Source organism: Ictidomys tridecemlineatus, chromosome 1 (genome assembly GCF_052094955.1).
Source record: "Ictidomys tridecemlineatus isolate mIctTri1 chromosome 1, mIctTri1.hap1, whole genome shotgun sequence".
Taxonomy (NCBI): domain Eukaryota; kingdom Metazoa; phylum Chordata; class Mammalia; order Rodentia; family Sciuridae; genus Ictidomys; species Ictidomys tridecemlineatus.
The window spans coordinates 41194606-41208175 of NC_135477.1; the positions used below are offsets into that span (position 1 = coordinate 41194606).

Consider the following 13570-nt stretch of genomic DNA (forward strand, 5'->3'; position numbering starts at 1 on the left):
GCAGATACCCTTAACAAACCAATTAAAATAAAGGGTCACTGAGGTTCACTATGTTTAGGTACCTAGGTGAAAGCTCACACAGTAAACTGGAGCCTGAAGAAGACTCCAAGCTGCTGTCTTCCAGGACTGTGTTCATTCAGTAAGACTTTTCAACCTGGATAAAAGTCTCATGCTCGTATGAAAACAAAATAACAAAATACAACAAAATGAAACAACTCTATCAAGTCACTTTGGAAATGGAACATGTGAACAAGGAAATGAGAAAGAGGAGAACTACATTTCTGCCTTGGGTCAGGAAAAAGAAAAGCTCTCCCTGCAGGGTATTAGATGGAATGTGTCATATGTCTACACCAGAGACAATGCAGGTGTCTGAAGATTACTGCAGCATGCTTTTGGCCCTAGTGCCATGGAGACCAAACTTCAATCTGCAGAGCTTTATGTTCTGCTATGATGGAGCAGGGCTTGGTGCCCATTCAAAGTACAGATGATCCTTGTGCCATGACTGGACAGCCCATGTGCCAGGGGCTGTCTGGCATTTCAGGATCCACTCATAGTTCCTGGGAGTAGAGCCAGGACCTGCCAGGCAGTCTGACTCCATCTAGAGGATTCCAACCAGACAGAGAAACGTTGTCTGTGAGCTGCCATGGAGAGTTCTCAAGTAAGTGTGGCTAAAAATATATTCTGCTTGCTTCAGGGACACCATCAACTTGGAGTTCAAAGTACATGAAAAAGTTTATAGACTAAATGGAACAGAAGCTGTGTTGTTGATGATCATAAATTATAATCTAATTCATCTTCCACTGATTAGTAAAACAGCTTGCAAATAGTCTGATCATCTTGAGAGTAAATCTGGCTACTGACAAGTTATAGAAAGTGTTACTCCAAGATCTGTTGGCTAAACAGTGATGACCCTAAACTCAGCATTACAGTAGCACCTCTTCACACTCCATTCAAAACAACATGAACAACAACAACAAAAATTACCTAACAGGGAGGGGAAAGCATAACCAGAATTTAGTTATAGATGTAAATTCATCTGGAGAGTGGCTGTTCAATGGCTGTACAGTTCAAGCTATGCAAGATAAAAAAAGTTCTAGGGATCTGCTCTGTAACATTGTGCTTACAGTTGACTACACTGTATTGTACACTTCAAAAGCTGTTACAAGTAGACCTCACGTTCTGTGAGTTTACCAAAAATTAAAAGAAACTGTGAATATTCTTCCACAGGAAGGATGGTATGTCTTGATTTTAGCATCACATAAATTAAAAAAGACTTTGACTCATAGAGCCTTAGCATTGAATGCTAGCTTTAGCCATTGAGGAAGGGACTCCAACTTCCAGAACGTGATTTCCTCATCTATAAAAAGGGAATAATGATCTGTGTCCTATATGGTTGTTAGGAAGATTAAATGAGATAACAATTATGAAAGCAAATAGCATAACAGGTGACCTAGAATCAGAACACTTCACAATTAATGATCCCCCCTTTGTTGTTACGACATTTTTTAATGCTGATGAGTTTACCTAATCTAAAATGAGGTACAGTTCTGATCTAACCACTTTAAGTGCAACCTTTAGGTTAAATGCAGTTCTTAACTCCTCATGCTAGTTAACTTTTAAGAGGAGTCTTACTTAAAAACTGAGTGAGCCAGTTTCCTCTAAGCTCTATTCCTGCCCATGATCCTAGCGCTGAGAATCAACATGAAAGACAACAGCACAAAACAGTTCCATCCCTCACTGCAGAAATAGCAGATGCATCTTGTGTGTCTTTATGTGCAATAGCAAAACTAGCCTTGAAGTGTAGATTATGGCCTTAATGGTAAGTATTGTAAGACCTCAATTTCTATGTACAAAAATTCACATCACTGAATCTATATGTAAGTAAGTCTTTTAACTAGGACATAAAATAATTAAAAGCACAATTGTTAAGTACTTTATTTACCACACTAAGTTTTGAACAGTTCAAATATCACCCTACAAATACCAAAAATTATTCTTGGAATAATGAATAAACAGTCGTATCTATCACCTCACAAAAGAATCTAGAAAAAAAAATGACAAATTTTGCTCCCAATCTTTGTGCACCTATTTTAATACATTCTTTAAATGGATGAGAAATATTTTACCAACAATTCATAAGAAATAGTTAAATAAATACTCATACATGCTCATATATTTTCAGAACATGTAATAATGCCACTGAATTAAAGAGAATGAAAATTCAAATCCTGAATTGATTTTAATAAGACATCTAGGCTACAGTTTAGCATAGCAACAGTGCTAAAAATAAGCAATGAGAATACATTTTTTTCTACTTTCATTATAAAAAATACAGTGCATGCCCAAAGATGCTGAGAAGGAATGAATGCACTATAAAGGAGTAAATAAGAGCAAGGAAACCACAGGGTATGAATTTTATCTCCTGCCTTACAGCTTCACACTATAGGGAGTTAAAATGAATCCATGTTTTAATATGTTGTCTTGAATACCACAGGCATTGACACACATCGGTTCATTCCTCTAGCAGCACGTTAGTGGTAGAGTGGGTTGATACATTTGACCTTAGGTCAGTCCTCACTCCCTGGGATCCTAAAGTTGTAGTAAATTCTAGAAGGCATGCTGGGAGAGTCTGACTAGAAAGCATAAGTGCAAGCTGCTCAAACTACAGGGCAGCTCAGTAAAGAAAATCAAATCCTCTAAGTAAGTGCCAAACTCCATTCAGCACCATGGACAACACTTGCTAAAGTGCATTCATTTTTGAGTCTTTGCTTTGGAGATTATTTCTTTGGTTTCTAGAGAACACAGGTAAAAATGAGGTTCCTCCTCAAAGAAAACTACTAGAGAAAGGGGGCTTCTGTGCTGATTAGTCCACTGGGCCTGGGTAGTGTTCCAGACACTGAGAGGTGTTCTGGGAGTTCCCAACAACACAGGCCAAGGACTCTGACATTACTTAGCTCCCAGTCTGTTTGGCAAAGACAAGGAAAGATAATAAACTGGAGAGAGTGGCAGAGTGTTTGCCTAGCATGTGAAAAGACCTGGGTCCAAGCTAATGACCAAAGGAAAGAGAAGAAGGAGGAGGAAGGGGAGGAGGAAGAAGAGGAGGAAGAAGAGGAGGAGAAGGAAAGAAGAAGGGAAAGAGGAAGGAGAAGGAGGAAGTGGAAGGAAAAGGAGAAGAAAAATAAGAGGAGGAGGAGGAAGAAAAGAGAAGGGAGTGGTTGAGAGGAGAGGCACTCTATTCTGCCCTTTACCACTATGCAGGATGCATCTTATAGTTTCTAAGCCACTCATTCTGTTTTGAGAATACATGTGCAAACATATATTCAAATAGAAACCCAAGAATCTTCTGATTTTGGAGAACCACTATTTTGTGTGCACATATCTGAGATTAAGGAACCATTAACAACAGACATCATGGATATATTCTCTGCCTATTCATTACGATAACTTCATCTAATAAAGAATTAACTCTTAACATACATAAGAAACTTGCAAAGATGATAACAGAATTTTAAAAAGGAATAAGTTTTCCTTCATTGCTTTAGCCATTATTGCAAGAAATACTAGAAAAAATACAGATACTGACACTCCACTTCAAATAATTTCTAAGGCAGTACAAGATCATTGCTTGTTCTTATGTAAATTTTTCCACTCTTGCAAATATATTACTACAATGTTAAATTACCTGTGACTTTTTAAAAATCTGCACTCAGTTAGACAACAATAAAGAGTATATATTTTATAAATATGAACTGGTATTTGTAAGATATAAAGGATTAAGTAGTAAAGTAATTGCAAGTCCAGGTAAGCATAGAGTATAATTGAATAATAATTTGAAATGTGCTATGCTGAGAGTTAAAGGGCCCATGCTTAAAATTCCTGGTGCATTCTAGAAGGTACTGAATTCTTGCTTATCACACATGCTCATGTACACTCAACCCAATCACAAATCCATCACTATTTTCTTCCTTCTTTAATAATCTTTTAAGTTTTGTACCTAAATCTGTGCAAATTCTGTGTGATAAAATAAATAGATAAAAAATAAATATAGTCCTGATCTTAAAGAAGAGGGACTGAAATATTCAATTAATATGGAATTATAATATAATGGAGTAAATACAGTGATTGCTATTTACAAGATAACTAGAGAGATGAAAGGAAGTATAAAGTCAGATAGAAGGCATCAGGCAAGAATTCCAAAGGTACATGCTGCAGATGATCTTAATGGATAAAAAGGTTTTAACTAAGAGGGAATGAAACACTGTAGAAAAACATCTGTACTTGAAGGGAAAATTGCATTATGTAGAGTACATTTTTCAGGCTACCTCATTCTAACCTTGCATTGAGCTATTTTACAATTCTGTAAGTTGTTTATAACTTTTAACAGCACAAATAATTTCTACCTATGGACATATACTCTACTGCCTGTTGGAGTTCCCATTGACCTCCTCCTTCACTATAGCAGAGGGCAACTTTGCCTCCAATTGCACATTGTTTTCAATATTCCTGATCTATAATTATACCTTTCCTTTGTATCCTCCTTTAAACTTGTTACATTTTCCCTAATTAATAAGTTATATTAAATATATAACACATGTCCATTTTTTATCTGCTTAAAGTCATGATTTTACATGGTTTTTAAAATAATTATTTAACAGTATATTCCAAAATTAAGATACTGAAGGGACAAATGAGTACCTTTAAAGAGGACAACTTGCCCTATAAACTCCTGGACTTAGGGCTTTGAAGATGTTTTTTCTTTTACTTATGAAATGAGAACTACAATGACACAGATCTCTTAGAACTAAAGGTTATTTCAACCTGCTTCTATTCTACTTAAATTGTGATTATTCTGATCTGCCTGGATCAGATCTGCCAGGATATTGCCTTCAAATATTGAAAACCATGAGAATAGGTCATGAGAATTTTCTACTCCAAGAAAGAATGACAATTTAGTTGTTCTCTCCACTGCTTCTAGGAAACAGTACAGTAAGATGGTACATTGTCAAATGCAACAGCATCACAAAAAAAAAAAAAAAAATGGGAATCGGAAGAGGCCAGAGAAGAAAAATATTCTTTTGTATTTTGAAATATTCTTAGTCTATCTTTTCTAGATAAAGTATCAAGAGTTTTCACTAATATTCTTAAAATACACATTCAGCTTTCTTAGGGACAAAGATAACTATCAGTTTGTAAACTCCATTTACATGGAATTGGCAGATCGATCAGCAAAACAGTAATATTATAGATCTTAAAATGAAGCAAAATTAATATTTTTTAAAATGTGTTTGGAAATATGAAAGAATCTAATGAAAATAAAAGTTAAAATCTCTTTTCATTTAACTTCAGGACCAGGACCAACATGAAGGGAATTATATATTGATGCATGGGTCCTAGATCTCCACTCCTTCTGACCAAGAACATCAATTGATGGACTTAAATAGCCCAGATCCTGAACAGCCCATATGAAATCCATATCTCCAAGAGGGAGATTTAGACATAAAATGACTACTGAAGTGTTTTATTTTCCTGAGAATTAGAGAAAAATTCAAAGTCCTTTCTGAAGGTTTCATTCACAGGAATGGGAAAATTCTACCTGAGAAAAAGAAAAGGGAAGGTCATATGCATATTTGAAATGTACTTCACATGGTCAAGGTAAACATGGTGAGAAAAGAGAAAAGAATAAGGACTACAAATTGGTACCTAAAGAGAGTTGAAGACTTGGCAATGATCATAATTGTATTTGCTTTTTTTTTGATGCAAGAGAGTTCTATGTTAATACTAATATTGAAATTGAGTTTAGTTATGTATGTGGTAGGCAATAGGCACTTCCAAATATAGGGTAGTGTGTTTTTCAATTCCTCTTGGGAAAAACAGATAATTTTAAACAATATGATAGTATATTAGCAATGCTTACTTATAAAACATGTATAGACAGTGAAATTGCTTTCTATTTCATTTGATATGTGCAGTCACTTGGATAATCAAGTAATTTCTATCTGTATCACCTTGAAATTATTAGCAGTAACTAAGAATAAAGAGTTAGGATATTATAATTAAAGGTTGAAAGAGGCATAGCTAACTTGTAAAATATTAACCCTGACAGATGCTTTCTAGAGAGTATCTACTGTGCAACACCCATTCAGATATTTAATTAAAATCCCTGGTCCACCTAACACAAGTCTGTGGGAATAAGAGTGCTTCATTATCCAATATGACTTAGCATTAATAGATGTGTGCACTCAGTTGGAACAACTTTACCTAAAATAATGTGGCATTAAAAAGCACTGATGAAATTTTGTATAGAAATGGGACAGGTCTTCCAATGATGGACACTTGGAAATATTTATAGATAATCCATGAAGCTGGGAAAATGCAACCAGATTTTTCAGATAGGTAGAGATCCATGTATTCCAGATTCCTTAAAAATATTGGAACATCTAGATAGTAATTTTCATTTTCTATCACTAAGGGTATTACTAAGTGTGTTTCAAATTTCAAGAATTATTTTGACCCTTGCTTAAAATGCAGCCCACAACTAATCAGTCCACTTCTTTCCATAAGTGCCCTCAAGAGCTTCCCATTCCTGTTGAATTGAGCTCAGAATCCTAAAAGTTTGTCTTAAACCTTCTTAGTTATTGTAGAACATATTTCTACAAGTTTAACTTCCACTATTTTTGTCTGTAGTTTGTCCCTCCTGCCCCCGTTTGTATAACTCAGCAGATGCCACTCAAAATCTGTATTCTATAACTCAACCACATGCAAGATTTTATAACTCTGCACCTCACAACAATTAAAAATAAATTGACCCCTTTTATTTAAATCAAATGAACATTATCATTGTTTTGCCTTAAATACACATGAAAATGAATAGTGCTTGTCTTTTTAACAAAAATGTTCTTGAATTCCAAAATGGAAATTCAATCTTGACAATAGCCTCCATTGAAGTAGAGAGTGGTTTTCTTGCTTTATAGAAAGATTTTGATACACATCATGTTTTTTCTCTGACCTATGTCTGAACTTATTTTTAGTCTTTTTTCTCCTATTAGATTTTCATCTGCAATTCTTGCCTGTAACCACCACATATGATACAGATACCACTTTTCAACTCTCTTGGATTTGAATCATATGATCCAGAGCCACATTACTGTGACCCGGAGTGTTGTGCAGACAGTAATACAGTGCCTGTTTCTGAATACTCTTCCTACACTTCTATTCATTCAACCCAATCATTATTGTTAACATCATCACCACTTCTGTTTTTTTTTTTTTTTGTAATGTTTCCTGATTAAAGAAACAAGCAAAGGTCTGAAGAGCCAAACAATCTTGCTTTACCTCTCTGAATGAGACTGCCTCCTGATCTTTTTATACTCAACACCCTTGGCTGCCCTCCCAAAGATATCTTTCTTCATGGAGAATAGTCGGCCTCAAGCCAAAGATTTGAGAAAAGAGCTGTTCAGCATCTCCTCTGAGCAGACTCTTGTCAATCAAAAAAGAGCAACAACTGTATTAAAAAACTGTGTTAGAGTGCCCCCTATGACTTCAACCCAGGATTTCTGTCTGAGGACTGTTCCCTCAAAGGAATCATTTGTCAGGAAGACTATCTGCCAGCATAGGGTATATTATATTATTTTCTGAGGTGATTCTTTAATTCCTAAAGGCCTATTAATTATGCCTCTTGAGATTATGAAAGCCCCCTTCAGATAATTAAATAAGCCATTAAAAGTGCTAAAATGGCCCCAAAGTCCTAAATAGCTCATTAGAGGTGAACATTAATTAAATCTTTCTGTAGAATCTTGAATAAAGATTACCATCCTCACTGCAGGTTCCTGTAAACCCTCAACATGAGAAATAATCCACAAACCAGGGTACTTTCTACAAAATCTGTCAAAAGAAAAAGTATGCTTGTAACTCCGGACTAGTGTGTTAACAGTCCTTTTTAAATTATGTTGCTTTAATTTGAAAATGTCATATGAGTTATACATAAGATCTCTGAAGCTGGTCACCTTTGGGGCCTCCAGTGAATAACACAGCCAGGCAGGCAAAGATCACAAGAAAATGATGGGTTGACAGCTGTGAATGTAATACAGTGACTAATCAGAAGCATCTCAGGGAAGAGGTAAGTGACCATAAATGAGAACCATTGTTCAAAAAATAAAAATGCTAGTACAGCAGACATTATATATTTCCTTTTTTGTTCTGAAACAATGACATCTTTTAATTAATTATCATATTGTAGAATCACCATGACCATTAATATAACAACTCTCATTTATTAACAATAGCTTGGGACATGACAAATGTAATATATATGTATACACATATAGATTATATGTATATTTTTAATATAAATGTTTAATTTAATCCCAAGCACTCTGTAAAAGTGACATTTTATGTGTATTTTACAAAAAAGTAAAGCTTCCTCAGCATAGTTAATGAAGTTTGTCAACATGCAGCCATCAGCAATAAAAAATAATTTCAAATGCATTTTCATTTGGTTTCAATGACATCTCTCTTAACCATCAAATCAAGCAGAAGATATGGAATATAAGAAGATATGGAAGCATTTGTGACGGATCTCCACACAATTCCTTATGTGGTAAGCATATTTCTTGCTTAGATCCTTTTTCATTCAGGGGCCCTTGATGACTAATCTGATTCTCTTCTATTTGTAACAATGTTAAATGCAATTGTCTTATACCTTGAGTATTCACATTATCATAGAGCAAGTTGTCAGATTGGGCTTTTATGAAGTAGGAGATGGTTTCCATCTTCACTTTGGTCCTCCAGTTTCATATAATTAATATTTTATTAGTTTAAAAAGAAACTAGATTCAGGCTCAGCTTTAGCATGATTAATTGTGAAGCAATTAGCCCTCTCTGAATACACATTATGATTCCTGTCCCACCCCCAATGCACAGGGAAGTCCTATCACAAGCTCTACCTATTCTCTCCAGTGTGTTACACAGTCACAAGATTTGAAAACTAGATGCTCCAAAGAGATGAACCAAGTCACTATAGCTCCTCCTCAAATGTTGACCTTCTCTGTATTTAAACCAAGTTGTTTAGCTATTGCAGGAGAGGGCTGCAAAGGCTTCATTGATTTTGAATACAGCAATGTCCTCCAGTGACCAGACTGCTTTGGAAACAGCTTGCTTTGTTGTGGAATCCATCCTGTTCCCATAATGGGAAGCTCCACACCTACTCCTGACCAGAAGATGATCTGTGCTAAAGATATAACACACAAGCATCAGCATCTGGACTTCTTTTTAAGAGGAAGAAGCTCCAAGCACCTTCAGCTATCCTGAAGCAATAGCTGTTCCTGTTTTCTTTAAGAAAACAAGGCTTTAACTTTAACATGACTTCTGGGTTACTGTGGTGTTGAGAAAACTTTTTACATTTTTTTTAACTTAAGTAAGATGTTTTCTAGAAGACACCAAACTGGTACAAACTCTGTCAAAATGCCCAGTTTTCTTTGCACTCTCTGTCCTATTCTGGGGCAGAACTGCAACCTTGCCTTGATCTCTATTCACTTGCATTATTTTTTGTTTTGTTTTGGCTACATTTTCAGCTACGACACCCACATTATAGCTGTGAAAAATGCATCTGTAAGACCATCACAGAGTATACTGTCAGCCAGTGGCACCTACTGGCTCGCTCCAGTTCCAGTGAACCAAATGAGCAGGCTTGCCTAGACTTTCTATGACTTTTGCAACCACAATGCTGGAGATTCTTATCCATATTGACTGCAGTGCAAAGCCCACAGCTTTTAGACTTAAACATCAGATCATCTGAAAAGAGTAGGGAATTCTTGTACCCATGCTAGTGTGTCCAAAGGATTCTATCTACAACCTGCTGCCAAAATATGTGCAAATATGACCATTAGACACCTATCCTGGAGTGACAGTGGCCCTCTTCAAGACTTCTTTGATGACAGGAGAGCCTGTCATCAAAGGCCCAGGACATGAACAGTTCTAGTGACCATGCCAGCCAGACAATAACCACAGAGTCCTAATCTGCATTTACACTGTTATAACCACTACTAGTGAGGCAATGCCCTCCCCTGTGGCTCACATGCTGCCCCAAGAGGTAAAGCGTGAAGCTTGGGAGTGCCCTTAATTATTCTGTATTGCATATAAGTATAATCAAGTTTTGCACAATATATTCAGGAACTCAGATCTCCTTTTTGTGTCCTCAAAAAGGGCAACTTAAAACAGAGGTGGATTCCTACAACATTAAGTCAGAATGAGGGTTCGTATAAGTAGAGATGTGTGTGGATGTAGGAGTATTCCCTTGCAGTGTGGAAAAGTCAGGTCAGAGAACTCCAAGGAGTTTCAATCACTACCCTCACAGAGGGTTTTCCTATCTTTCACATCCAGTCTGCAGTTATTAAGTACCTCATATGTGAGGATCTTCCTGGCTCAGTGGGATGGAAATTTCAGGTTTTGAGATGTGCCGGGATAAATTTAGTTTCATGTATTTTCTTCTCCCTTATCATCAAGAATCAGATTATTGAAGAGCAAAAGGCAAGTATCACAGTAAGTTGAGGTGACTAGTATCTGAGGAATGCATTTGAGTGCAAGTAGAAGAAACTTTGGCATTACAGGGTAGAGTTTTTGTCATCGTTGTTGTTTTTTTCAAATGACCAGAAGTCTGCAGGAAGGCAGAAATTCAGAAAATCCTTTGGCAGGGTGTGGTCTCTTTTTAATGTTCACAAGACGACGACGACAACTATGCCGTCCATATTTAAGGAAAAAAAGGAAAAAGGCAATGCTACAGAATTCCATTTACTAAACATTCTTAGGAGAATCCTTATTCTAATAGGTTTTACTCTAATAGGTTTTAGTCCTTATTCTAAAAAAGTTAAGAAATTTTTTTCTTAGATGTGATAATAGAATCTAACAATAGCAGCAACAAAGAGAGTGAGGTTGACTTTAATATTAGACAACAGAATGAGGCTCACATGGCTTGCACAACCTTAATTGGGGAAAGTCTGTGATTAAATTAGTGTCCTCTCTTCCCTCCCCTACCTGGTTCCTACTCTTGTCAACTCTCTCCTCTAGGAACTTTTCTTCAATAGACCTTAGTGTGATTGGGCACAGCTACTCCCATGGAGGCTCCATCTGTTTACCTCTTTCCAAAAATCTCCATGGAAAGCAGACTGTGGTCTCCCTGTAAAGGCAAGCTCCAAAGTAGCATGCCATCTACATCCACCCAAGTTCAAGCTGATGGAGAGTCCCGATACTGGCAGACAGTGTTTAATTTTAAATTCAAAATTGAAAACCACTAACAAAAAATTTTTTAAAAAATGAACTTAGGAGAGCCAGCATCCAAACAGCACTTTGATATGTGATGTAGCTCAGGCTTTCTCACAGTACCCTTCAATATACAGGATGAAAATGATCTGATTTGACAAAAACATCATTTCTAAAATTTTGAAGAAGAGTTTATAATCACTGAAATTTATCCTTTAAAACACATCTTAAAAATATCTCCCTGGAGAAAAAAATACCCTAAACACCACAGGGGGCTAAAATTGACCATGTAAACAGCTCCCCCAACAGTTGTTCATCATACAGATGACCTTGATTACCAACAAAAGTCAGGGGAAACTAAAGCCTGTGACTTGAATAGGAGGACATAAACAAATATTTAGCTTTCAGTACATATCCTTTATACTTTGCTTAGTTCCTAAAGCACATTCCTATTTAAAATGCTGAAATGTGTGCACGGCTAGAGTATTGAGGTAACTTCAACTGCTTGTATGATTTATGAAGTCTCTCAGGACCATAAAATTGCCCTGAAGGATACCCATAAAGTTAGATTGATATTCACAAACGAGTCTCATGTTGTTCACTTATTCTTACAACAGTGACTGAGCAAAAATAACATGATGAAACAAGGGACTGATACCTGGAACAGATAAATATCATCATTAAAACAAGCAAACACATCCCAAACTAGAAGTCTGAGAAATAGTAATGATGAATTGCACCTTTTCAACTCAGCAGCAATAGTTATTATTTTTTTTGCAAAAGAATAGACAAATATAGCCCATTTTATGTAACAAACCTTAAAATCATGATGAAAATAATGATAATTGTGTTAGTTTTTCAATGCCATGACCAAATATCTGAGAAGAACAATTTAGAAGAGGAAAAATTTAATTTGGGCTCAGAGTTTCAGAGGCTTAGTCCATGGTAGGCCCACATGATATTCCTGAAGTCATGGTGAGAGGGGTGTTAGAGGAAAGCTTCTCAGCTCATGGCAACCAGCAGGGAGGGGAGAAAGAAGAGAGGAAAGGGGAAAGGAGGGGAGGAGAAGAAATTTCCACTTGCCTGAAATTACCACTCGGTAATCCATTCAAATTATTAAGCCATCAAATAGATTAATCCACTGATGAAGTTATATCTCTCATAATTTAATAATGTCATCTCTAAGTATTCCTGCATTGCCAGATAGATTTTATGAATGACATCTCCTATCCAAACCATAATGATATTTTTTACTTAATTTGCAAAAACTGCTCAGGCATGGGCAGAAATAAGACATTAGAGATTGATTGGCTTATTTCTATTTAGCATTGCATCTCTCCAAAAAGGATTTCGTATTTTTTGTCATTGTTGTCTTCAGGGAAGAGTGACTTTTCCAAAATCAACAACAGCAAGAAATAAACCCATATACAAAATTCAACAAATAATGAAAAAATAAGTTACAGGTAAAGATTTAAAATTAAAACTGAGAAGCTGACCATATGGCTATGTTGCTAAAATAGTGGGTACTAATAGTCAATACTATCACTGTGAGGAAGCATTAAATTTGGCCCTGACTTTTCAATCAGAAAAGTTAAAACCTCTAACATGATTGGGAATAAGTGTGTGTGGGCAGGGGGAGAGAGAAAATAAGAGAAGGAGGAGGAGGAAGATAAAGATGAAGACGAAAAGGTGGAGGAGGAGGAAGAAAGAGAGAAAGAGGAATAAGGAGAAGATAAAAAGGAAAAGAAGGAGGAAAGATAGAAGAAAGGATGAGAAGGAGGATGGACCAGGGGAACTCTTTGGCTTTTTCTAGCACTCCACTTTATAAAATATGTCCTTCAAATATTGGAATGTCAGTGTTATAAAAAAAAAAAGACAAGTGGCCAGGATAATATTTTCACTACAAATCCATTACAATATTTCATATGGCCTTTCTTTTAATGGCCTTGTCATGACAACTCAATGAAGGTGATTTTGCAAGGGGATATACCCTTGTGGTTCAAATAAGTGACTTGTGGTAGCCCAGGTGACTGACAAGCCTTGTTTACAGTAGATATCTTAATATAGCTAATACTGCTTCGAGGTCTTTTCAGAAGGAAAAAATACACAAACAACTGCAACAAAAGAAAAATAAATGGAGGTTAAATGGCCTTTCTCCTCCTGGAAGAACTTGATAAACCACCTGGGGCCCATGTGCAGTTGTTTTCCCCTATTGTAAACACTTGTTTTTACTAATAACCAGTGAATACTAGGATGAGTAAGAAGACCTGTTTATGAACAGAATTTGAAGTCAAAGGAAGGAGAATAGTTATTCAAAC

General features: G+C 36.2%; 1 protein-coding gene and 1 pseudogene across 5 annotated transcripts in view; both read right to left on the bottom strand.

The window, feature by feature from the left end:
- Nrg3 (neuregulin 3) overlaps positions 1–13570 on the bottom strand; it is a 1026038-nt gene that overhangs the window by 872218 nt on the left and 140250 nt on the right. The window lies entirely within an intron of this gene.
- LOC144365989 (acetyl-CoA acetyltransferase, cytosolic pseudogene) lies at positions 8814–9982 on the bottom strand (annotated as a pseudogene).